Source organism: Stigmatopora nigra, chromosome 12 (genome assembly GCF_051989575.1).
Source record: "Stigmatopora nigra isolate UIUO_SnigA chromosome 12, RoL_Snig_1.1, whole genome shotgun sequence".
In the NCBI taxonomy this organism is placed as follows: domain Eukaryota; kingdom Metazoa; phylum Chordata; class Actinopteri; order Syngnathiformes; family Syngnathidae; genus Stigmatopora; species Stigmatopora nigra.
Genome location: NC_135519.1, coordinates 5786580 through 5811278, shown reverse-complemented (window position 1 = coordinate 5811278; position 24699 = coordinate 5786580).

Sequence of the window (24699 nt, the reverse complement as noted above, 5' to 3'; positions counted from 1 at the left end):
GCCTCATAGTCAGTAGGAGTACTTTGTAGACAAAATCAAAGGAGGATAGGGTCCAACAGCGGGTGAGCGGATGAACAAGAATCATTAAAGGAAAGTTCGAGGTACACAAAGGCAGAATGTTTCATTAGTTCTGTTTCGCATGGAACACCTGCCTCGGGCTCCAACATAACAATTGGCATCAAGTAGGAAAAAAAAATGTCAAGAGGCCTGCAGCAACTCTAATGGCTCTACTTGTATTTACGTGTCAAACAAACCATTTCATCTGGCCTCAAATTAATGGTCAGTGATGTCAAAAGCAACATTTAACTATATGCTATCCTTTGCCTGCATTTTAATAAGCAACAGCCTTCACTTTGACTATTTTGACAGCAGCTTGGACAGTAGGTAGATGGTCACAACATATCCAGTACATAGCCAAAGTAATTCTTGATGTGGTTTGGGAACACACCTGCACCCTAACAATTTCCGGAGAATAAATGCACTGGCATACTTTTGACATGAAAGCCATCTCCAAAACGAGAAGGTGGTTGTTAAAACCAAATAAACAAAAAAATGTTCAATCAAAAATTAGTTTTTTTGTAAGAATCATGTCTTGGACTGCAATTATTTGTCCAATTCCACTCTGTTTACTTGTTATTTTCCTGCATAGTAATTTCCTAATGGCCACCGCTGCAGTGAAGTGAAAAATGAAGAATATTTCCAGTAGCTGTGTGTTTTCTAATGGTATGTGGTTGGTTTTTGTTTTATTTGGCTTTATTATTTTGTTTACAGGGTTTATAGAGTTAGGAAGTTTGTCCCAGGCAGAAATTATACTTGTCGTACACACATTTGTTCTTTCAATTACAAATATAACTTGCCTCACTGGCTATAAGCGAAGATGATAAATTAAATTCAAGATGGGGGATATCAATTTGTTTGTGTGATGGCAGAGTGATTTAGTTTTCCCTACATTAGGGCCGCCACAAAGGACTATTTTGATGAAGTCATGGTCACATACATGATTTCACGATGCAATCAAGCCCAGTTGTTGAATAGAAAATAAATCCCTGATCACAAATGATCATACAAATGCTCCCGCTTTATGAAAATGGACCTCAAAATTTTGCCATATATCAAGAAAAGGTAGCACTTGCTGTAGCTGTCAATGAACTTTGTAAAATATGAAAAACAAAAAACACAAAGCAAACTTTATTCCTAGCTGCCCTGTCTGGGCATTTTACAGCATAAAGGAGGCCTGCCTGAATGTAAATGCTTCCTGACAGTCCAGAATAAATTATTCTTGCCTGCACCCTCTTTGGGATTCTGTCGGGGACACGTTGAGCTTAAAGACTGCAGCTGGGAAGAACAGCTCGTGATACATCAGATGTGAAGCGGCATGGTCGAGCTATGGAGGGCGCTCTCAATTTAAGAAGTGTTATTCTGAGCTTGGTGCGGCAAAAAAAATGTCGAGGTGCCTTCGAGTGCAGCCCCTGAAACTGAGAGGGTTCTTCAGCCAGCACAATACGTCGTCGGCAAATGCCTTGTGTGGGCCAGAGGGATTGTGAGGCAGATTCACGAGAAAGGTGTTTACTGAACTGCCACCTGTGCAAACTATCAGCATACGCTGTGATGGACTCAGGCGGTGCGGCTTGTGAGGTGGGACTTAATAACTTAGAGTGGCAGCATATTCTCGGGAAGTGAGGCGAAGCCTTGGGCAAAATCAGGGGCAACCCAGCATGCCAATATTTAACCCGACCAACACCGATTACTCATGCCCCTGTTAAGCTCTCAGGTACTCACAGTGCCACCAGTCTGCTCATTTTTAATTAGAATTAATGTATTGGCAGTTATTGCGAATTGGAAAGTGTGGTGATGACATGGTTTTGCGCATAATAATTATGAAGGGATCCATGGGGTGATTTGGGAAGGTGTATGGGCCTGGTGGAAAGTGTGTTGTCAATATAGAAAATTGGTCTTGGGGAGATTTCATTTGAAAATAGCAGCTGGAAATGGAAGTGCCACTGAGTAAAGGGCAAAAAAACATTTTAAACTATTTAGAATAACAAAAAAAAGAGCAATGGAAGTACATTGTTAGCTCCAATGACAGCTTGAGTTTGTTTGTGTAACGCTCAGCTTAAGTCAAGAATTGAATTACCCCAAATTGTATTGCATTGTTTGTCCAGATAACTCCGACTTCCTCCAACAACAAACACGCTAATTGAAGACGTGAAATAACCAATACATATTTTGTGACAATGCAATATTGTTTTTTTTTGTTCTTGACAATTAGGTATACAATGTCTGCTGATTAGTTTGCAACAATCAAATGACTCTGTGAAAGATGATTGCTTCATATTTATATACTATTAAATTTATTAGACATCTGTCAACACAAAAAAATGACATCACTTATAGACAGTCATTTCGTCAATTAAAGCTGTTAAAACGAGTAATATCTTCGGGCATGAACTATATCTCGTTTGTACCGCGGCATCACAATCTACCCACGCAATACTCACACTGTTTGAACCTGCATATTTGACTTAATTAACAATTGTTAAGGTCTCATTGGTCTCAATTGTGTTGAAAATAAAAAAAGGATAGCGCAAAGGGTTTGGCTATTCATACTTTTGTTAGTTTTAGTTTTTTTAAAAGTGTTGTCCCTGTCCAATCTATACTCAAAACAGCAGGCTGCAATGATCTATTTCACTCTAATGGTTGCCAATTCTTGAAAACTATACTTGAGCAAAGAAAGTTCAACATTTATATTTGATTTGAATATAAATGGGCTTTAAGCCATAACAATCTTTGATGATTTGTGGAAGTTCCAAAAGAAAAGAGATGATTGATGTGCTTATATAAGATTTTTTGGCGTGTGGTTTTCACTTCATTGTTATTAGTATTGCTAATACAACTTCCAACTGCATACATTTATTACAAATGTATCCATGTAATGTCATAAATTATGCATTTTCACAATCATGTATAGTTAAAAATTCAGCTGCCATTAGTAAATCTGATTTTAGCGGTTTTATATGAGACTATTTTATCTATCATTTTTGCCCTTTCTGAGTAAAGTAATTTAACCAATCCATCATTCCTACTCATTGCTCATGTTAAAATGTCAGCATGTCATTTGGAAGTAGAATTGTGAATTGTAGAATTGGGAGTTGAATTTTTTGTTCTTTTTCTATCATTTTAGTCCACAAAGGATGAACTTTAAATGTATCGCGGGGTGATGCACAGAACATATCTAGGGGCAAACGGGAGCCTGCAAAGCTCTTGTCAACACCTGCATGCCTCACATGGTGTTGAAGTTTCAAGGCGCCACTGCCATATCTGCCACAGACACACGGTTAAAAGTCTTCTGAGTACAAAATGCAACACCAAGCTTTAATGTGTACTTCAGGGCTTTAAGTGACTGGCAAACATTCAATATCTCTTTCAAGGTATTTTAACCATCTCAAAGTTCAATAAGGCACCTTTCAATTTGTGTTGCATTCACTCATAGGACATTTTTAAAGCTTAAAATTGATGTAAAAAGCAGAGGGGGTATGACTCAATGGGAAAAAAGTAGTCAAGAATCGTTGAGGTTATCGTGCAATGAGTTGTAAGATGAAATTGAAAATGGCTCTGATACATTTAAGCTTTATTAGATTATTTTTACTAACAGGACTGTGTGAAAAGCAACTATGTTTATGAAGGGAAACATGCAGTCACAATAGTCAAGCCGTTTAGTAATTTAGTTCCACATTCTAGGCATTGTTGTACATTCCTTTCAAGTGTATTGCAGTGACCCAGTGTGAATATTGTGCGCTCATGTCACATATCGAAAGAGTAAAAGAAAGAGTGATTCACGTTGCTGACACCATTTCATCAGAGAGTGATAATTCATGAGTCCCTGAGATGTCATATTTTATACATCCTGTCAACCTTTCAAGAGTTCGCATCATAGTCAGAATAAGCCACGCTGCTCTCCGAAGTCAGTATAGAGATCAACGGTCACGTACTCTATGATGCCTCAAAAATATAAGACTTGGCATCATAGGTGACCCACTGCTCCTTCATTTTCAGTGCTGGGTCACACCATAGCTTGATCAAATGCTTTTTTTTTTGTTTTTAAATCAGTGTTGGATTTCCATCTTGGGAAGAAAAGCCACACTGCATTTGAAAGTGACAGACATTTCATAGCAATGACATTTTACTGATCTCGCCTCTACGCTACTATCTCGTTTGTCTTTCGCGTTGGCTTTCTCCGTGTGTGTGCTGCAGAATTCCTGATGCATAATGCCCAAACAAAGTCCCATCTTTTGCATGATAACAAAGCTGTCGGCGTATGTCGACAGACAGTGGCCCAGATTCATTTTAGTACTACCCGTGGATCATTAGTCATTTGCATTTTGTGGAAAGTGCATAAGACAGAGTGGATAGAACTGTTCATTTCTTTCCTCTATCTGGAAGTCCTTCCAAATTATATGCACAGATATTGCAGCCTCTCAATTGTAGTGTTGGCTCAATCTCAAAGCTCCCAATATTCATCCACAGAACAACTGGAGTTTCTTTTGGCAAGCCCAAAGAGACATATTGTCAACCTTTTACAGGCTACTCATTTGAATCCTTGGCTTCTATTGACAGCACAAGACATGCAATCCTTTTGGACGGTGGTCACTGGTTGCTTCAGCAACTGTTATTATTAACTTAATTGGAGAGGAATCTGAAATTTGGCAGTGTAAATCTGCATTTGATGGTTCATAAGTCAAAAACTAGGTGATTTATGACACTCATAAAACAAGATATCACGTTATGTATGACTTTTTTGTTGTAACATTCCTTTTTTTGCAGAATGCCAGTTCCTTGTGTAAAGGCAATTTAGAAAGTTACATTCTCTCACAGTCTTATTTAAAAAAAATAGTTGCCAAAATGTCTCGTTTGTTCCCTTTTATTGATAAGCCTTTAGTTGTTCCAATCACCAAAGAGTACCACACAAGAGTCAATAGCAGCAGGAGAATAAGCTGCTTGGCAAAAGAATTGAAGCTCTGGCACAAATTACAAAGCACATGCGGCATCTTTAAAAGGAAAATATATTGGCTTCTATTTTTGCTGTGCAAAAAATGCTCAACTTTGTTCCAGGTGGCTCTTTCATTACAAAACTTTGGGTACGAGGGAAAAGCCCAAGTTTGGTGTTGTAAAAGTAGTTTTGACTACAGCTTTGTTTGTCTACATGGGAACTTTAATTGGTTACCATCTGACCTTCAATTCTAATGAAACGTGCCAAAATAAATGGATGCTTGCTGGCTTGCACATTTGTGAAAAGTTATTGTTGGTTTTTAAAAAGGCTTTGAAGTGCTCAAAGTAATCACAGAGAAAATGTGTATCCATTGGTTATCTACTACAGTCTTATTTGAGTATGCATTTCATTAAGGGTAGCACTCCACGCTAAACAGAAGTTGGCAGAAAAACAGCCCAAGGGCCAAACAAAATGTAGACAGAAAACTAAAGTTTCAAAATGTTTGCTGTATAGACTGTCAGAGTTGAAGAGTCCAAGATAAAAAAAAGAAATTCAACACATCAGACAATAATTCCACTTTATCCACAAGTGGGCGGTGACATGGACCACAGTGGAATTGAATATGCATATTCGGAATGCAAGCAAATATCAAGCCGGGAGCAGTTTATCGTGCCAAAAGATACTGCTTGGGTTTCATGCGGTGCCAAGGGCCATTGGGTTAACATTTGGCTCAAAAGAAAAGTAACTTATGAAGAAACAATTGTGGTGACAGAAAGATGTTACGAGCCAGGAAATTAACGAGGCACGACATGAATAAAATGCATCATTGTTTCTGCGGAGTGCCAAACAGTCTGCGTGCGTCATTAAATCTAATGCAACCTTTAATTTAAGTTTAGCCAAATGTGTAAGTGCTGTATTCCATTTTCTGTAAGGCTTCCTAATATGGGAGGTTTTTTATTGTGCTTTAAAGTCTCACTATAACCTCAAGGGCTACTTCACTGAATTTGATCAATTGGATTTCACTGAGCCACAAAACAAAAAAAAAAGCTGTTGGTCAGGAAGCCATTGGAAACTAAGACTGACTTGACCAAGTGGCCAATGATGTGTTGCCAATGAAGAGATGTAAACAAAGACTTGGGAACTGAAACAACAAAAGGTGAATGAAGTCACCTAAATCCCTAATGAAGCTCCAGACATCTAAAATTGCTCATCTACTGGCTTCAAATTGTTGGAAGTTGAAATGTTTTTTGTTTAGCAGATAAATGAAGAAAAAAGTGCCTTGTTTTACCTCACTAAATAAAGAAAATAGCATTTTTTTTTTTGGCTAAGCAAAAGTAGAGCGCCATGTACTGATTGGATAAGGCAGGGAACTCACATGGTTTAAATGTCAACTGGTCAATAAAAGTCTGGCATCAAGTCACTTCTCATTTGCAGTGAGACAGAGGACGATATTAAAAATTGAAGCTAAAATTACCAGGCTGACATTTCCCCTTTCACTCACAGTTGTTTCTCATGTCCGCTCTGCACAGTGCGTCCCTCCACTAATCGTGAATCAGCAGCCCTCCAGTCCTGAAAAACGTTTGACTTTCACGTCCTAACCTCAGATTCCACCAAGAGTCAGGGATGGCATTTGTGTTTAAATTAAATTGTGAATGTCACACCCGACGTGCCGTGTCCCTTTTTCAAAAGGTTTTCTTAGTGGCCTTAAAAGTAATAACATCATTTAGGACCATGAATTAACTTCTGACGCATGAATTTGGGAATAGCAGAACAGATGTCGGGCCAGTCGAGTACATGCATTAATTATCTTGGCAAGTACAATGTGAAAAGACGACTTTAAATGTTGGCTAACAAGAGTGTGACGCCATCAAAGGAAGTGAAAGATTAAAATTAAAATATATATTTTTTATATGTATATATAAACATAATAAAGCCCATTCAGAAAATGATTGATTCATAATAAAGCCAATTTGTTTATTTCCATTATACCTATATAATAATGTTTCAACATTTTACCCTATTTTTTTTTATTTAAAAAAGTGCAATATATTCTATCATATTTTTAAAAATATATTGTTGAAAAATATCAAAGCCTGCAGCCTTTTTTCTTTTACCTACAAGGAAATTTCTGTCAAGCCTTCATAAAGATTTGAAACTTTTTTTCCTTCTATTTCACCAATTAAAGTCATAATAATGGTGCAATAGCGAGTTAGATGGTGAAACTTTTATTTTCAATCGCGTACAATTTTAAAGTGACTCGCCTGCTTCTCTTTAACAAAAAGAATTATGTATAAAGTTTTTATACCCTTTTACACACAGATTTACCAACGTGGGTTCACTCATAAGGACAGTCCTATGATTTAACGATGAAGTACTTTAATTGGATATTTTTTTATACATAAAAAAAAGTACTTTCACTAGGGGAGTATACATCAGAGTGTGACTGGTAATGACATATATGGAAGTAAATTTCAAATTAAACATTCTCAGTTTCTCCCAACAGATTTCCACGTAATTTACTGTCTCAGAAAAACGACCATCCTCTGAATTCAATGAGTCACAGCGTTTTAGTGGTTAGCGCCCGAATTCCCAGGTCATGGACATTTGGTTTTTTGAACCAGGCACATAAAAATAAGACTCAATGGAAGAATTTCTCACAGCCTCATGACTGTAAATCCTAATTAAACTATCAAGATAAGCACTGCGTGAAAGAGAAATGGTTGTGACTTAAAAAAAATAAAAGTCTATTGAATGTACAATGCATCTTTCCACCGGGATAATGCAAATTTTGTAGTTTAAAAAATAAATATCATTCCCTAGGCTGTATTGTTGTTTAAGTACTTGACATACAAAGTCAACACCTGAATTTGTTACAAAGGTAAGAGAGAAATTGCATTCTATTGCATCATAACAGCACGTCTGTAAACAGTAACATTCATTTTCATGAAATATATAGTCTTTGACCTTCCTTGAAACTTAAATATTTGGCTCTATTGGTATTATTCATGACATTATTTGTGGCCTGTCCAGATATTTGCAGTTAAACCAACATTCGTGGTATAGAATATTGCGTGGGTGGTACCTGAGTGATGATGAAAACGATCTTAAACGGGATGTGACGGCACAACAGGAGGCCCTTCTCGCCGCTTACTAAATCATGTATGCAAAACTGTATGTTCTTTCATAGCTGCTGCCACATGCGACATTTGCCATTCATCTGATACAAAAAGTTCATTTTTCATTTATTCTCCACCTTCCTTTCCCAAAAGGAAAAAAATGCAGATATGAAATTGGCAACAATAAAACATGTTGGAGTTTGAATAAGGACAGAAATGCTGGCAATGAGGCACCCTGCAGTCTGGTGATTAAACCACTGAACGGGAGTAAACAAATAAACAAGCCAGAGAGCCAGAACCCTGCCCACAAAAAAACAGAAGATAAGAACCAAGCAAAAGCCAGCTGCAGATAAAACTACTTTGCTGGTTGGTCCTAATCAACAGACCCAAATTTCAAGACAGTGTCTGTTTGGTGGTCCCATTGAGGAGAAATACGTATATTGCGCCTGGTTCCCTTCAACTTGTCAGTTTCTCATTGCAGAAAAATGCAAGAAAGAACATCCACCATGAATGTGGAATATTACCAGCAATATTTACAGTGTTACTTGCTTTAAAAGTCTGACTTCCTGCATCATCCGGCAGGATTAAGCGCCAAGTTCTGGGGTGATTGTCACTCAAGAAGGCTGAAGCAGAAAGAATCAATTTGATTGTGGGGGTAGATCTAAGATGCAGGCTGCATACTGAAAGCATCACAGTTTTGACAGAAAGCAAAGTTTTGATAACTACCGAGTTCACTAATAACGAAACACAAACATGCAGATGAAGTAGAAATTTCAAATCCCTAAGAAATTAACTCTGAACGCTGGTGAATGATGAAAAGTAATACATAATGTTATGCATAAATGCATATGAAAACTCAAATAACATGTAAATATGCCCTGAGGGGACTATGATGACTACTACTGCGTATTATTTGCTTGGTATATCATATAAATAGGGCAAATGAAAACTAGTTTTTACTGCAGCACGTATCCACGCGAACCATTCTACCAAAGCCAGAAATCAGGATGGAAAATAAAAGTGATTTTCCAACTGCAGTAATTCCATTTTTTGTTTGTCTGTTTTGTTATTTTACAAAACTGCAAAGGTGGTCCCAAGTCGTAAAAAGTCATTCATATTCCGTAACCGCTTATCTTTACAAGTGCAAGGTGCGCTGGAGCCTTTCCCAGCCAAGTAAAGGCAGCAGGTGGGGGACAACACCCTGAATCGGTTGCCAGCCCAAAAAAAAAAAAAGATTAGTAATGAACTTTCCACAACTATTTTTTTCACTTATTTAAATAAAATGGAGCTAGACGAAAATGTAAAAAATGAATGAGTATTTTGCTGCAATCGGCTGATTCAGCTGGGATTGGCTCCAGCACCCCCTCCTATGACCCTAATGAGGATAAAACGGTTCATATAATAAGATAAGAGAGGAGTATTTTGATTTAACTCATTGGCTGCCAGTGACAAGTGATAGACATCCAATCATGTGGCTTATTGCTTTGTTATTTTGAATTAGAATTAGTATATTATCAGTAGAAGTCCAATTCATTTGAATGAAAATTCCTCAGTTGCTGTCAAACTTGCCACTTTAAATGGATCAAAAGTTCCAACATAATAAAATGTATGGTTATTATTTGTCAGTGGCATCAAATGAGGGATTTGGATAATTACTGGTGAATAATGTCTCTAAACGATACATCGACTATCAAAATAGTTTTCAAATCCTACACTAATCTACTCATTAAGCAAAACTAACCAAAACTGACTGCCACGTTGTCAATGGCAGCCAAATATTTTCAATATTTTTGGGGATTGGCTCACACAATGCCCCTCCAAAGCAGACCACAACCACAAACATGAGCCACGCAAAAATGAGTTTGACACCCGTTTTAGTCTATTAGTGAAGCGGCAGACGGCGGCAGCGAAACCATCAATCATCTCCATCTCTAGTGTATTAATTACACTCATTGATTACTATGTTGAATTGACCTGTTGCTAATGTTCTCATCTGCTCGGTTTAATGTGTGTTGAAGTCTCGCGGGCCCTCGCTAACATCTGCTCGTTCACCTCACGTGGCAACAATTTGTTTCCTCGGCAATAATTGCAATCATTCAGCAAGAACTCTTCTACCGCAAAAAAAAAAGTGTTGGTGTATAAAGAAAGGCAAGTTGGATTGTTCCCCTTTTTGACAAGGCCTCACAAAAACCTGACAGTCATCTGAAAAGAATAGCGCATTGTGTGTCACTCGTCTATTGAGCTGAGAAATTCCTGTGCAGGATGTCATCAATGTAGGCGTCGCACCAGGAGGTTTCAAGTAAGGAAAATTATTCAATTTGGAGAAGGAAATGAATGCATAATCAAAAAAATGTACACCTCAATTATAGGCTGGTGTTGGTGGGGTTGCTGTCACATTTGCTTTCTGTTGGTGTTTATTAAAATTGAAATAAATCACGTCAAATTAATTTGGTGCAAAGCAGTCTATTTTTTCCCCCTCACCTGAAGGTTTTGCTTGTTTGTGGTTTTAAATAGAAAAATGTATTGAAAGAAATGAATATGTTGAATTGAGTGCAAAATAATAATGTTTACATTTTTGCTATTGAAATATTCTTCATTTGTGAGGAATATTTTTGACAGACCTCGCCATATATTTGCTTATCACTCAATTGCTTGCATCTCATTTTGAGGAGTTACCATATAATAAATTTATTTAGCAGACCAACACATTAAACTTCATTTGATTAATTGCAATCAGTCAGTGTGTTGTACCATATTAACCAACATCAACATTGACATATTGTTATTCACTGATTTGATCAAAATGTAAGGCAGTAGTTGTTTCCCTAACGTTTATTTTGTCAGATCTTGATTAATCAGTGGAAGATAAGCTTTGATTACTAATTAAAAAAAATGTTAAGACGTGTTTCAAGATGAATAACGATTATTCTTTTTTTACCACGCAGACGGGCATATCTAATGCTTAGAAAAATGGTCTGACAATGAAACGGTGATTACATACACAGACCTTATCATTAGCATTGTGAGCGAGCGGATGTGAAATGACAGCAGAGATTGCTGGGAATAACTCAGCAGGGATGAAATTGTAATCTTCTTTGTTTGCCCTGATTTTCATCAGTCTTCTTTATTCACTCTTTCAGTTTCATTGACCATGACAGGTGACATCTTTGGATGAAAACCTGTTGGCAATGTTGCTTTTCTAAAAAAATATTAATGCTTAATAGGTGCAACATTGTGCACAAAGAAATGGACTCTAAAACAAAAGAGACGACAAAGAATTGAAAGATAATGAGCAAATCAGTCCTAATCAGTCCGAACTCTCATTTCACAAGAAGAAGAATCAAGGCAAACAGACTAAGGCAGCAGGGGATACTTAATGAAGCATCGGCATGGGGGAGGAATTCATGTTGGCTTGTAATTAGAAGTTGCAGACATCAAAGTATTACGTTCTTCTCATTCTTTTGATACTTTTAAAGCTAGACCTTTTTGAACGGGTTGTTGGACTTTTACTAGTGTCGGGAATGTTCAATCTATTGTTCTTCATTGTATTGATATTTTTTGCTGTTGGTCTCTGGAACAATATTGTTTTTAAAAAAAATGTTTTTTTCTCGCTATTCTTAAAGATTTTTTTCCCATCTTGTTTTTTGCTGATATGACAAAGACAGAAAAATACAGTAATTTGTCGTTGTCGTGGTCATTAAAGTTGACAGCTATTGGCACATAAGCACTTTCCAGTCCTTTACAACACAAGTGACGATTTGGGAATCTTTAAAAAAAAGTTTTCTTGTTTTTTTTGGACACTTTGAACCTTTCAACCTTCATTGGGTAAGTGCCTATTTGCAAATATTATTAAAGACAAATAAACAAGTGGTAAATGTATTTTATATACCATTTCATATATATTATTCTAAATTATAAATGAATACAATGTTAATTAAAAATAAGTGAATACAATTAAAATGATAATGGACCCAATTACCACTCTCAAATTGTTTTTTTTTCTTCATGGCATTTAACACACTGCACGCTTTTGTTAGCAAAAGATTCATTTAAAATGGGAACCTTTAACAGCGAAAGCTCATGTTTCAGTGGAAGTGATGACCCAAGATGTCTAACCTTGCCATTATTCGCAGCCAACTAGTTAAATGGGCTGCCTACGAAGGTTAAAAATCACAATGCACGCATCAACGGGTTAAAATCTGTTACCGTGTAGGCATTAAAAACAATGCCTTGTGCTTTGCAGACATCACGGCCACACAATCTATACACGGTGAAATGATGTTATCGTCCATATAATTGCAATTTCCCAGTAAAATTGACGGCTTTGTGTCCCCCTTACATGTTACACGTAAATCCCCAAGAAGCCTGATGAGTCACATCGGACAATTCAAGGCCGTGTGATCAAGTGTTCCCTGCATCACTGCAGCAGATGAATCCACCTGTGCTTTCTATTAGGAAGCTTAAGAAAGCTCTTTTGTATTCTCTCTCAAGTACAGGTTTCATATTAATCCCCACAGCATGAGAAGTGCATGCAGAGGCCCTCCTCAGAGCGTGTCAAGAAAATTAGCATGGGCGCCAAGAAATGTAGCGTGACCGCCGAGGGTCTGAGACTTTCAAAGAGAGATGGGTTCATTTCCGCCCAAGTCCCCCTTGATTTAAATGTGTGGGCTTTATTTCCTGAAATGATTGCGGCGCAAAGTGTGTCTCCAGTGCAGCAAAGAGAAGTCTCGGTGCAAACTCGGATGCACTTTCTGCTGACTACATTGAAAGTGAGGTGCCTGCCTTGGGATAATTTGCTGCAATGCTGCTGAATTTAGTGTTTTAAGTGTCAGTTAATTTATGCCAAAGTGCGCAAACGCAGAGTAAAGAGTCATTTTGTCGGATGATGTGAAGCGATCTTTTGTTTCTGTGATTTTTGAAAAGCTTGTGAATAAAACATGAATACTAGGGGAAAAAAAGTTTAAAACTGTAGACAGATTTATGAAGACAAAGTAGATATTTGATTTACAGTAGGAAAACAGTAGTAAGTAATAATCAACTAGCGAAAAGATACAAAATATATTGAAACACTGGAAAAATAAAAGGAAAAACTTTTTTTTTAAATTACAATAGATTTTTAGTTCATGTAAAGTTGTTTCCACTTCATCCAATTACAATTAAATAAAAATACTGCTCTAATTGGCACTGCTTTGCTGAAAATATCCAATGTTATTTTCTTCCTGTTTACGGAATGGCGGTACTAAGTACCAAGTTCATCTCTATTTATAACTTTGCATACAAAAAGCTTTGATGCAGTAGTTTCAAAATAAAATAATTGTGTCTGTCAGAGATAGCAGTGGTTCAATTTTATTTACCAATATACATAGTCCTATTCTCAACAACAAAAAAAGACTCAATGAAGGATTAATCAAGGGTTAAGTTCTCGAGGCGAATGAAGCATGACTCATTAAAGTGTCATCGAGCAATGGAATATTACACACTTGAATGTGGTAAAAGAAACATTTATGTGAAAGACGAGGCACGCTATTCAGTCCAGACACGTAGCAAGAAGGATGAAAATGTCATTCTGCTATTAAAAAAAGTCAATGTCATCTACTCCAACACAAACACGTTATTCTTTGAGCCCTGTGAAACGTTCCATTGCAAGCTGCATCTGAAATACTCCGGGCCATCCCCGCGTCCGATCTCCCGCGGTCAATTAGGAACGCTATTAGGATTTGTCTTTATTTATTTTTCTGCTACGCTGCAATCCCTACGAAAGGAATTTCATCATCTGAGTAACCCTGCATATTTATGGAGATGCTCAACTGCTGCTCAAATCAATGTCAAGCGTGCAGGCCTATTGGTGAAAAGTAAACGACAATGACATGTCATTTCTATTTGGTTGAGACCTCATCTGTCTTCAACATGTTAACTAGAGGGATTTTTTTTAAGAGCCAGCCAAGCAAACAAATTAGAAATCGTGACAAATAGAATCTGCCGTGTGTCGAAAGCTCTCCAGAGACCTGCTCTGCCTCTAAATAGGACAACAATGAAGATCCACAGGAAAAAAAAGACAATTGGCAGCAGCACGCAGGACCTTCACAGAGGATAATGACACTATCTCAACTGAGGGGAGGATCATAAAAGAATTACGTACACTTAACTGTAATAATACCCCTCACTCTCCCCTCCATTAATTAAAAACTGGACTTGAAACGATAATCCTTGTGAGATCGTTTGAGCAGTGAAAAATCAACGTCGTTTTTTTTTTTGTCCCTCGACAACGATGATTTTTATGGCGCTGTTAACGGCTTTCACACATTTTACTGGAAACACAACAAATCAGAAAGCAAAGCCAAACACATTCGTTTTATTTGTCATATGTTTGTTTACACGGCTATGTTCTCTGGCGTATAAACACTGGCCACAAACTACATCAAAAGTATCGAGCAGAAGTGCACGATAGAAGATATTCACTTTTATATTATGTTCTCAAATCAACAGACACTGTTGTCCAAGCTCCACCAGACTATTATTTTGAAATGACTGGCCAATGTGCTTGCTGTCTTTCACAGTGCAACATTAACAATAACACCAAATAATATTTTTTTTTGTTCAGAACTTACACATTACTTTTCGCCATCTATAGGTAAACCACTCTCAGTACTTAAATGTGATGTGTTATTTACGAGTGAGGCGCTAACAAAAAAATTATGTGGCTCTTTTTTAGTATACTTGGCCACCAATTTACCAACATCTGTCATGTAAAGAGTTTATTTTGCATATCTTTCAATGCTGATCGTTTATTTTCTCACTAATATCGGCCCCTGATCTCAAATTCTACCCCTAATAGAACAGCAGGTTCAAAAAATATAATTTTACAGCACTAAATATTGCCTCTTGGTAAAAACCTAACTGGAAGCTAGTACTTTACATGAGGTTAAAATGTGACCTCAAAATTGCCTCAGTGAATACCAGCTTTAATCATATTTAAAATTCAAAGTGAACTTTTCTCCTGAAATATGAAGATGCAAATATAGAAAGAAAAAAGGAACATGAATGGAGATATGTTAAAATAATTTGGTTGACTTGGTTCATATGTCAGCAGGATGCCTTTTCTCAGTAAGTACTATGTCACTATAGAGTAATGAAACCGTGTCACTGTATGTTCATTCTACAGTAAATTTATAGCCGTTCGTATAGAAAATGGCAGAGAAAATGTAAAAAAAAAAAAAAAGGAAAGAAAGAAGAATAATGTGATGTTTTATAGGGGGAGTCAGAATGATGCCATCAGTCAAAACTGGGTCATAGTCCACAATGTGCTATATGACAAAATGTTGACGGATCGACTTGAGCTGTTCATGAAGGTGTTACCATGGAGAATATGAAATACTCGCACACAGAATTCCGAGATATGGAGTAGTACGAGGGTGATTTTTGCGATATCCTCTTTGCTGGCATGGAGAAGAGGCGATTGATTTCCACAGTGGAGCGCCTTAAATAGTTATTGACAACCCCGCAGTTAGTAAAGCTCGCCAGGCCTCGAATTAATCGTCAGCGCTACTGCTCTGGAGCCTGGAATGTATGATGAATTCTGGCTTGTGCTGCATGGAGGATCAACAGTTGACAGGCAGGCAGACGCCAGCCGTCATCAGCATCTCACCAGTGTTCACAACTATCGATCGCTAACAACATCCTAATGTGCAAATTGATTGAACAAATATGTCTACGGATTAGTAAATAGCTATCCATGATTAACTGTGCTTGTTAAGATTCAATTGCTCGAACTGAAGTCACTGGGGAAAAATAAATGAAAATATCGGCTAACCCTACTTTACTTTTCATTTATTTCAATATCCATGTCATGCTTCCTTTAAAAGGGAAAACTTTAATCCTGTCTGACTCTTGACTGTGTGCTTTAAATATTCATAAATAACCTTTGACACGTTGATGGATTTTGCGTCACTCTCCATAGAAATCTTGCGTGACACTTCAAATTCTAGGGTATAATGAGGAAAGTAACCTAAATTTTAAAGTTTTAAGAAGTATTCAATGACGCATTGTAAAACTGTTTTGTTTTCCAGTGTGACTGATTAGTGTATTGTGCTAATAAAAGTAAAAATGTGCTTCTTTCTTTCTAAATTGCCAACAATAGACATCCAATTTATCACCCCTCCCAGTCAAAATGGATTTATTCCAAAATGGATGGAGCTAAGAAGTTCAAAGTCAATATTATAATGATAGCAAAAGTAGAAAAGAAAAAGACAGATGCCAAAAGTCTTATCAAGCCTTCTTTTATCTGTTATACATCTACCACAAGTGGCCCCATTAAAATTCAACCTTCTATTGGACTACTTTCATAATATTTTTGGGTGGGTATGATTTTTCATTTGAAGACCTTTATGAATCGTAAATCCAAAGCCTACCAATATTGCTTTGATGCCTCTACAGTCAGAGGGCAAAGTATTCTATTTCCAACTTATTGTGGTTGCTAATACTATGTCTACGAACCGGATGTCTCCCATTGCGAGATTCTAAAGGACCTCAAATCCTTGGATCAGGAAGGCACCATTGGGGGGGCTATGAAGAGAAAATATATATGTATATATATATTTTCTTCTTTGTACCAAATGTTACCCAACTTTGCTAATTTTGAGGCAAAAAACACACCAACATCGTGTTTCTATATAATGCATGGGTTGTGGAATCAAATCATTATTGCAAGGTTGCTTAGATAGTAAAACTGGGGTAAAAGAACTATAAATACTTGATACCTTTATCATTGGTGTGAATTTACAACTACACACCTACCTAAGTGAGTACCTTTCAAGCAAGAGTGGCGTGCAAATCATTTGGAAATGCAGAAATGCTTGTGGGCCAGTTGGACTAAATTACAAAGCCTTCTTCAGTTTAAATTGCTCTTCTGAAAGCATGGTGGGGAAGTTACAAGCTAACCTATCAACAGGGATGAAATGTGTCATTAGTACAAGGACGAAGCATCATTATCTCTTCATCTACTTCTACTAAGGAAAGAGCCATATCAAAGTGGGAGAAAGAAACCCCGAGTGACACGGAATGGGTTTGCAGTGCGAAATTGGGAGTTGACTGGTGCTTAGCAAGAAGTCATGTTTGCGATGGGAAACAAAGCCCTGGGGAGATTAGTGCAGGATAAAATACTTTGAAAAGAGGTATCGACACAAAAGGTCAAACTACTCCTGTTCTCCCAATGAGACTTCTTCGCTTTATTTAATGTCAAATCTAAGGTGACATTAAACTGATTTTTACAATGATATATCTAATCCTCTTTACAATATTCTCAGCCTCAGCCTTGTTTTTTTTTTTTCATTTTACATTTTTTCCAAGTACGGAGGTCAGAAGTAAAATCCCCTTGGCTAAGAATGAATCAATTTCTCGCTCAAGCGCTCTGAAAATTAGCTCAGGGAAGAAGATGTTGGGAGGAGTCTAGGTGGATGGCATAGAAAGCATTAGTAGATAACAATTTGCATGATTTGCTGTTGTAGCAATAGAATCACTGAAATCAACAAGGATGTGGGAGGGAAAAAAAACGCACCCTGCCTGAATATTAATTATTCTTATGCTGATTTTAAATGAAATTTACTGTTCCACAATATTATCAAACGGTTTAGACCAGTTCAATCTAGTCAGTTTAGACATTCAAACCTGTTTAGGCTGATTCTATCGCTTTCAAAATCTGGTTCCAACAATTTGACACTAGTTCTAACAGGAGATATTGATCATATATAAGAACACAACAGGTCAGAACCCGCCTCCTTGGTCGTAGAAGATGGATAAATATTTATATCCTTTAAATTGACGGTTATATTATTGAATTTGAATAACAAAACAACCCCATTAAAAACCACAAAACCCTGCTATGTGTAATTCCAGGCTAGGGGACGAATGACAATCACGAATAAACATTTGAGTTGATGCAATGAGGTTGATATTATATTGTTTTTGAGCATGGTGGTGGTCTTCAAAAGGTCACTGATTCTAATGACATTCCTGAAAGGTTTGGTAATGGAGTTGACTGATGCATAGCGAGTGCTCACAGTCACACAAAAACAGCATCACACTGTAAGAAGTATGTTTGTTAATTGATAGCGCAACCTTTTCTTATAAGTATGGGTTTGTTCTTTGCCTTCCCTTTCTTTGTTCCCATTCCACGGTGAATTTCACAATTTTTGGGCCCGAGCACTCACAAAGGCACTCATCGATAAATGATGAGTACAGCAGGCAAAGCTATTATTGTGGTATTTTTCTGTGCTGGTTTGTTTTCTGTATTTTAGAAACATGCTGCTGGGCCAGTTTGATAAGTCAGATGAACGTGGTGTCAACAAAAAGTCTTGACGGCATACACCATTATCATTCTTCTGTCGCTACACCATTATTTAGCCACAATGTTAACCTTTTCAACTACTCCAATTCATCAAAACTTCAGCACTCTTTTACACATCAGTTGTGACAGCACAATGACATAAGAAATAGGTATAATACTATCATCAAAACTCATTGTCTATTTCTGAACCTTTACTCCATGCAATTAAAAGCCATCTGGGAACCATTCAACACAGTAATGAGCTGCCATCTCCAACTCAAAGTTATTTATCCATTATTGTCACAACCACTTATTTTTAAATTTACAATGGCATGCTTGTGAAACACAGGTTTCTGACTTCTGGTGTGATTTTCTTTGGGTACTTGAGCTTGAAAAACTTGTTTAATGTCACATCACTACAACACAAAACTATCTAGAAAATGGATCAATATGTAAAAATGCCATAAATACAATTCTTGGCTTGCATTTTCATTACTAATCCCTCCTATACCTCAATATGATATCTTACCACATATAGATGCCAGAATGGCCTTTGAATACCATTGGCATCTGCACAAGAATAAATAAAAACATCGTTATTATCTTATGAGAAGCTACATGAAGTTATCATCTTCTTTGGACAGCTGCCTTGCTTGCATTCCAAGACAAGAATGTTCCTGTTCGGAGGAATGAATTAGATGCTAATACGTTTAAATTTCAACTTCAGCTCGAGGACATTGAGCGGTTTTAAAGGCATTAACATGCCCAGTATGAAGCCTATAACATTTTGACTGCCATCGTCTCATTTTTGTTAATCCTTGCTACTCTCCTCTGTAATCTGGAAGCTTTTATTAAGTGTAATTAATACATTACTCCTCATGCCAAGTAGAGGGAACAAAATAATCTCCTCAAAGTTGCTACAAGGCTGCAAGGAAATGAACTCGACTAAAGCATTTGCTTCAGAGGGATTTGAAAAAAAATCGGATTCCCTAGATCAAGTTAATAGACTCATTGCATTGCCTCCTTTAAAAAAAATACTAGTATATCCACAACTTGGTAGTCTAAAAGTAAGTATGACATTGGAATGTTTTAGTTTTTTAAAATGTATAATTCTTACTTTAATTTATTATAATTGTATGTCAAAATCTCTTCATTTAAAAAAAAAATCTATGAAGAGAAAGTCCACTCTGGCTATCTTTGCCTCTTCCCTTTTCTTAAAAATTGCACCCAAATGTTACACCATGTTCCCCAACCCACGCCAAACTGATCTGTGGAAATAGAAATATAATACAAAAAGCATGAAATGCCCTTCTGACCTTTTGTGTGAACATACATTTTGTAAATGATCAATAGATGAGGAAAAAGGATTGCAGTGGACTGAATGTCTTTTGCAGGGTGATTGGTTTAAACATACTGAAAGATTGAGTCAAATGGTATTAAACTTAAAGGTTGAGCAATGAAAAAAGACATTTGAAATCTTTTGCCGTTTAGGGTGAATTTATATAACTAGAGTGTACTTGGTAAATGCACGACTTTGGATGTTAGAAAAGGTCCTTTGAACATTTATGGTAATTTAATCAGTCTTTCCTGCAGAGGTACTGGCTGTACTTAGAAAAAAATAGATTTTATGATGGTTTAACACTTAAATGGTTTGAGTGAAACAACTTGAAATTTCTCCTCCTTAGCCGCAAAAAAATGGATAGGCATCATGACAAACAATTAACCTCAGATTGACACAATAAAGCCTGATGCCATTTAGTCATGCATATCCACAAATACAACACCCATAATTATGTGACAGCATAGAGACTAAAAAAATAAGATCTAAATGTCTAATATCAAAGCTAATATCATCAGAGAATTTAACAGTACATCCAACCTGGCCTTAAACCTGCAGACTATGTCCAACAAAACCAATCCTAGACCTCAACTTGCATCATCCTTCATTCCCTAACCCCTTGAGAAACAAACAACTACTCCAGCAATTATTTAGCAATTGTTTTTTTCCACAAAATGGCAGAAATGGTCTGAGGGGAAACTTATTTGCATGCTGGTCATCTTTAGCTGGCTCGCCACTTGACAGCAATTTCTCATCACAACAGACTTAAGTGGGTAAATAGTACTCACATTTGATGGCGTCTTGTCAAATATGAGTCCAGTTCAATTGTTCTCAGTTGATCTTTCCACCTAAGCAAAAACAAGCAAATATATATATTAGAACATATTAATAACTGAAGAATAGCATGATTATTTTAGCATACACCAAGGTATATATAATTAAAGGATAATGGCTTCTGAATTGTGAGTTTAAATGGTTATTCTATTTGCAAAATGTTTTTTTTGTCTCATGGCATATGCTGATATATTCTACAAAGTCTTATATAATCACAACATAGTGTATTTCTTCTTGAAATTGTACAATCTCAAGGGTCCTCGACTTCAAAAGTCAATCTTGCTCAAAACATCTTTTTACCTTAGAATATCAAACATGACTTTTTCTTTTGAATCAAGAATATTACGTTCAATTTTATGCTCTACATACCAAATCACAAACTGTGAAATATGTTGACTTGTTTCATTTAATCTGACAAACAATAACAATGAAATAAGGTTCATTTTCATCTTTTTCCCATTCATATTTCCTCTTTAAAATGAGACAATGATTCAATGTAGGCAACATTATTTAATTATCATACATTCAAAACAATCATTTAAATGGAAAAATACATTCAATGCATGTATAAAATACTTTTCTAGTCCTCAAAAATAGACAAAAAAACATTTTTTTTCAGAGAATAACGGCTGAATTTTTGCATCAGTTTTCCTTACACATTTCTAAAAATTGTAACAATGTAGAACCAAGACAGAAATCAGCTTCTCCTTTCTCTTCTAAGCACTTATTCCAATAATAAGCTGCAAATCTGTCATGCAGCAAAGTCGGCATGCATGTTGTAGAAGAAAGATTTAATGATTTCTACACGCCCCGGTCGTGCGGGCGCCTCATTAGCGCTGCAAGTCACCGTTAGCGGACAAATTGAGCGGATGGAAATACTTGGTAGCATGCATCTCTTAAGATGCTACAGCCAATGCATTCCCTTGACGAAGAAGGCCACTATGAATCACTGTGTGTCAATTCTTTGGCATTCATCGTGACAACTCCCAATCGGATTCATTTGGCGGCAGTTAGACCAAATCCTTAGATAGTACAAAATTTACAGTAGAATAGGGTCAGTCAATTTGAGGAGTCCCTGAAGTCAATGCTTTGGCAGCTAATTTACCTTTTATGCCTGTATCTAATATTGTATCTTAAAGAAAGTTTGTAGATGTCAGGTCTGTTTTACAGAATTGGGTTTATTGGTGATTGCTTCATTGCTGGGTTGGTGTTGGAGTCAATAATAATAAAAAAATGGATCTCCGCTTACAGAATCACTTAAAATACTGATAAATTGCCAATTTGCTATTCAAAGGGAAGATTATTTTTGCAATTTACGGTAGTATGTGTAATATTGTATACAAGATTCACTCAAGTAAGCAGTTTCATGTATAAATGCAGTGATTATTATTACTTTTTAAAAACAACCTCACAAATAAATTGCCTTTCAATGCCGTTGACAGCATTACACGTCCAATCCATTTTAACTGGGAAAGATGGCAGTACATGATTGTTGCTGTAGTAAGAGTGCATTAGAAATGACTAATTTTGTCAACTTATAAGGATGCCACCTCATAAGGCTGAAATATTGACTCCATTATGTAGTAGCATATCGATATTACAAATATTTGTATCCATTTTATTTTTGGGCCTGTCATTGAAATGTGCATTGACACACATCATTCGTCATTTCATGTCCTCATCCTCCAAACGGCATCTAGGTCATTTTGTCAGTGACCCCATCAGGTTGAGTGTTTCACCCCACTTGAGCGTCTCTTAGAGTGACATGTTTGTCTTTGGGGTGCACACTCTTAAAACTCCTGTGGTAACTGTCATTCTGCTTCATCCTGATGAAACAGACAGTAGGACTACTAATAAAAATTCCAACCATCACAACACTCATATTATACTTAATATTAGTGTTAGTGAGCAATGCCCTAACTGTCACATTGTTTGTGTTCAAATTCACTCAAGAATAAAAAATTGGTGGTTATATTAAGGGGAGAATGGGCAAAAGGATTTTGCACTACACCAAGAATGAATAAGGGATTATGATCAAAGTTGTTATTGTAATGCATCCTATATGTATTAAATACAAGAATATGATAAGAAAGAAATTATGTTTTCATAGTTGAAACAGAAAAGGTTGATTGCAAATTTCTGTGTGTTAATTGTGCTGATACACTGCCAGGTACTTAGCCACATTCAATCAATGAATCTAATTAACATATTCTCAATCTTGTGTTTGGGGGAGAAAAAAAATCCACACCATTTATCAGAGGCATTTCAAAGGCAATTAGTAGCTGAGATGTTTATTTCTCCATTTTGCAAAATAGGGTCATAAAGTTGTTGAATTCTTGCAATTTGTGTAGTTTGACAAGTTTTTAAACTTCTACTTGATTTCAAGACTATTTTTCACACTGACTTACAAACTGCTTCATGTTGTGAAGTGAAGATTGACATACCAAATTGGTCATGGAGCCAGCTAAACTTGCAAATAAAAATACCACTGCTTTTGAGGACAAAATAAGCACCGTGACATAAGATAATGATTATGAGGAGCTTTTCATCAAACCATAAATCCACAAAAGACATCAAACATTTATACTCAGGTAAAAAGCACTCTTGGGCCGGTGTTTACGTTCATCCCCCCCCATACCCCTGCCCCACAATTGGAAGTGTTGACTCTGCACGACTGGAATCCGGTGTTAAATGAGAGCTGTGCTTTCAGGCATGGCGACGGGAGAAACTGGTGGAATCCTGCAGGAAGAGGCTGCAACCTATTTTGGGTCTTTATGTTTAACCCAATTAGAGCGTATGCATGCACCGGCTGAACCGACAGCAGCCGGGCGACTTGAGAAGTGGGCCACGGGCACAATAGACACTGACGTGTGATCAAGCCGAGACAATATCTTGTTGTTTGGGAGAAAGATTTTCACACTGCAGTCTTATAAAGAGCAGAGAGAAGCTAGTACGGCAATACGAGCGGCGGAGGATGGCGTGCCGTAGTACTTTGCGGCGACCTTGGCACCGGGTGCACCTGTCCTACATTCCCTCAGCAATTCCCTACTGCATCTAAGCTATCAATAGGGCCCACAGGCTTTGATGAAAATCCAATAAAAAAACATAAACCTGCTAAATAAACCAAAAGGTACCTGGGGCTGCATTATGTTGGAGAGTGTCCAAGTGCAATAAAGGAAGGGATTTTTTTTCCCCCAGAAAAGACATCAGTGGGGTGGAGGATAGAAACCTAGAAGCCTCATCCAATCAGATGCTTCGTTTGAAGCCCCCTGTGAAAGAAGAAATATAGATTCTAAATTCATATATTCTATATTCTAAATATGTCAACACATGTACACAGATTAAGTGGTAGTTAGTTAGAGTGGAAATATGCAGGGGAAAAAAAACTTTAAACCATTTAGGCCATTTACCCACTTAAATTAGAATTAAATAGAATTCAGCATTGATCATGGTTTAAAGCTTTTTGTTCTTTGCAAGAACTTTTATGCAAACCTTAAGTCTTAGGATTCCAAACTGGTCCTGCAGGGCTACATTGCAACTGGTGTAGAGGATATGTTTGCACCAAACAATGGTAGTAGAAGAGTATAATCATTTGATTGAAGCCAGCTGCTCCTTGTTTTAGCAGAAAGCTCATTGGTTGGATCAGTAGGAAGGAAGTCCTGCACTCACTGCTTTGTGCAATATTTTGGAAACCCTGTGCATAAGTAATCAAAATATTAGCAGTTAAAAAAGAAGTAAAAGTAGAAGGCTAAACAGCTTGCATTAAGGTTAAAGCTGTTTTTATTTTTGCAGTAGGGAGAAAATGCCTCCACTTTATGTTCATATTTTCTCATATTAAGTTAAAACAATATCTTACATCTATCACTGTCAATGGAATTGTGTAGACTATATATATTACTTTTGCATCAATACCATTTTTGATGTCATACTTGTATAATGACAATAATTGACAATAATGAAATTAGATCTCAAAGACTACATATTTCTCAGCATTGGTTTGTAATGCATTGGTAATCTCGGTGATAGTTGTGGTATCAGGTACAACACTTGTTAGTTATAACTGTATCACATCACCACAAATGATCACAATTACTGAGCCAGA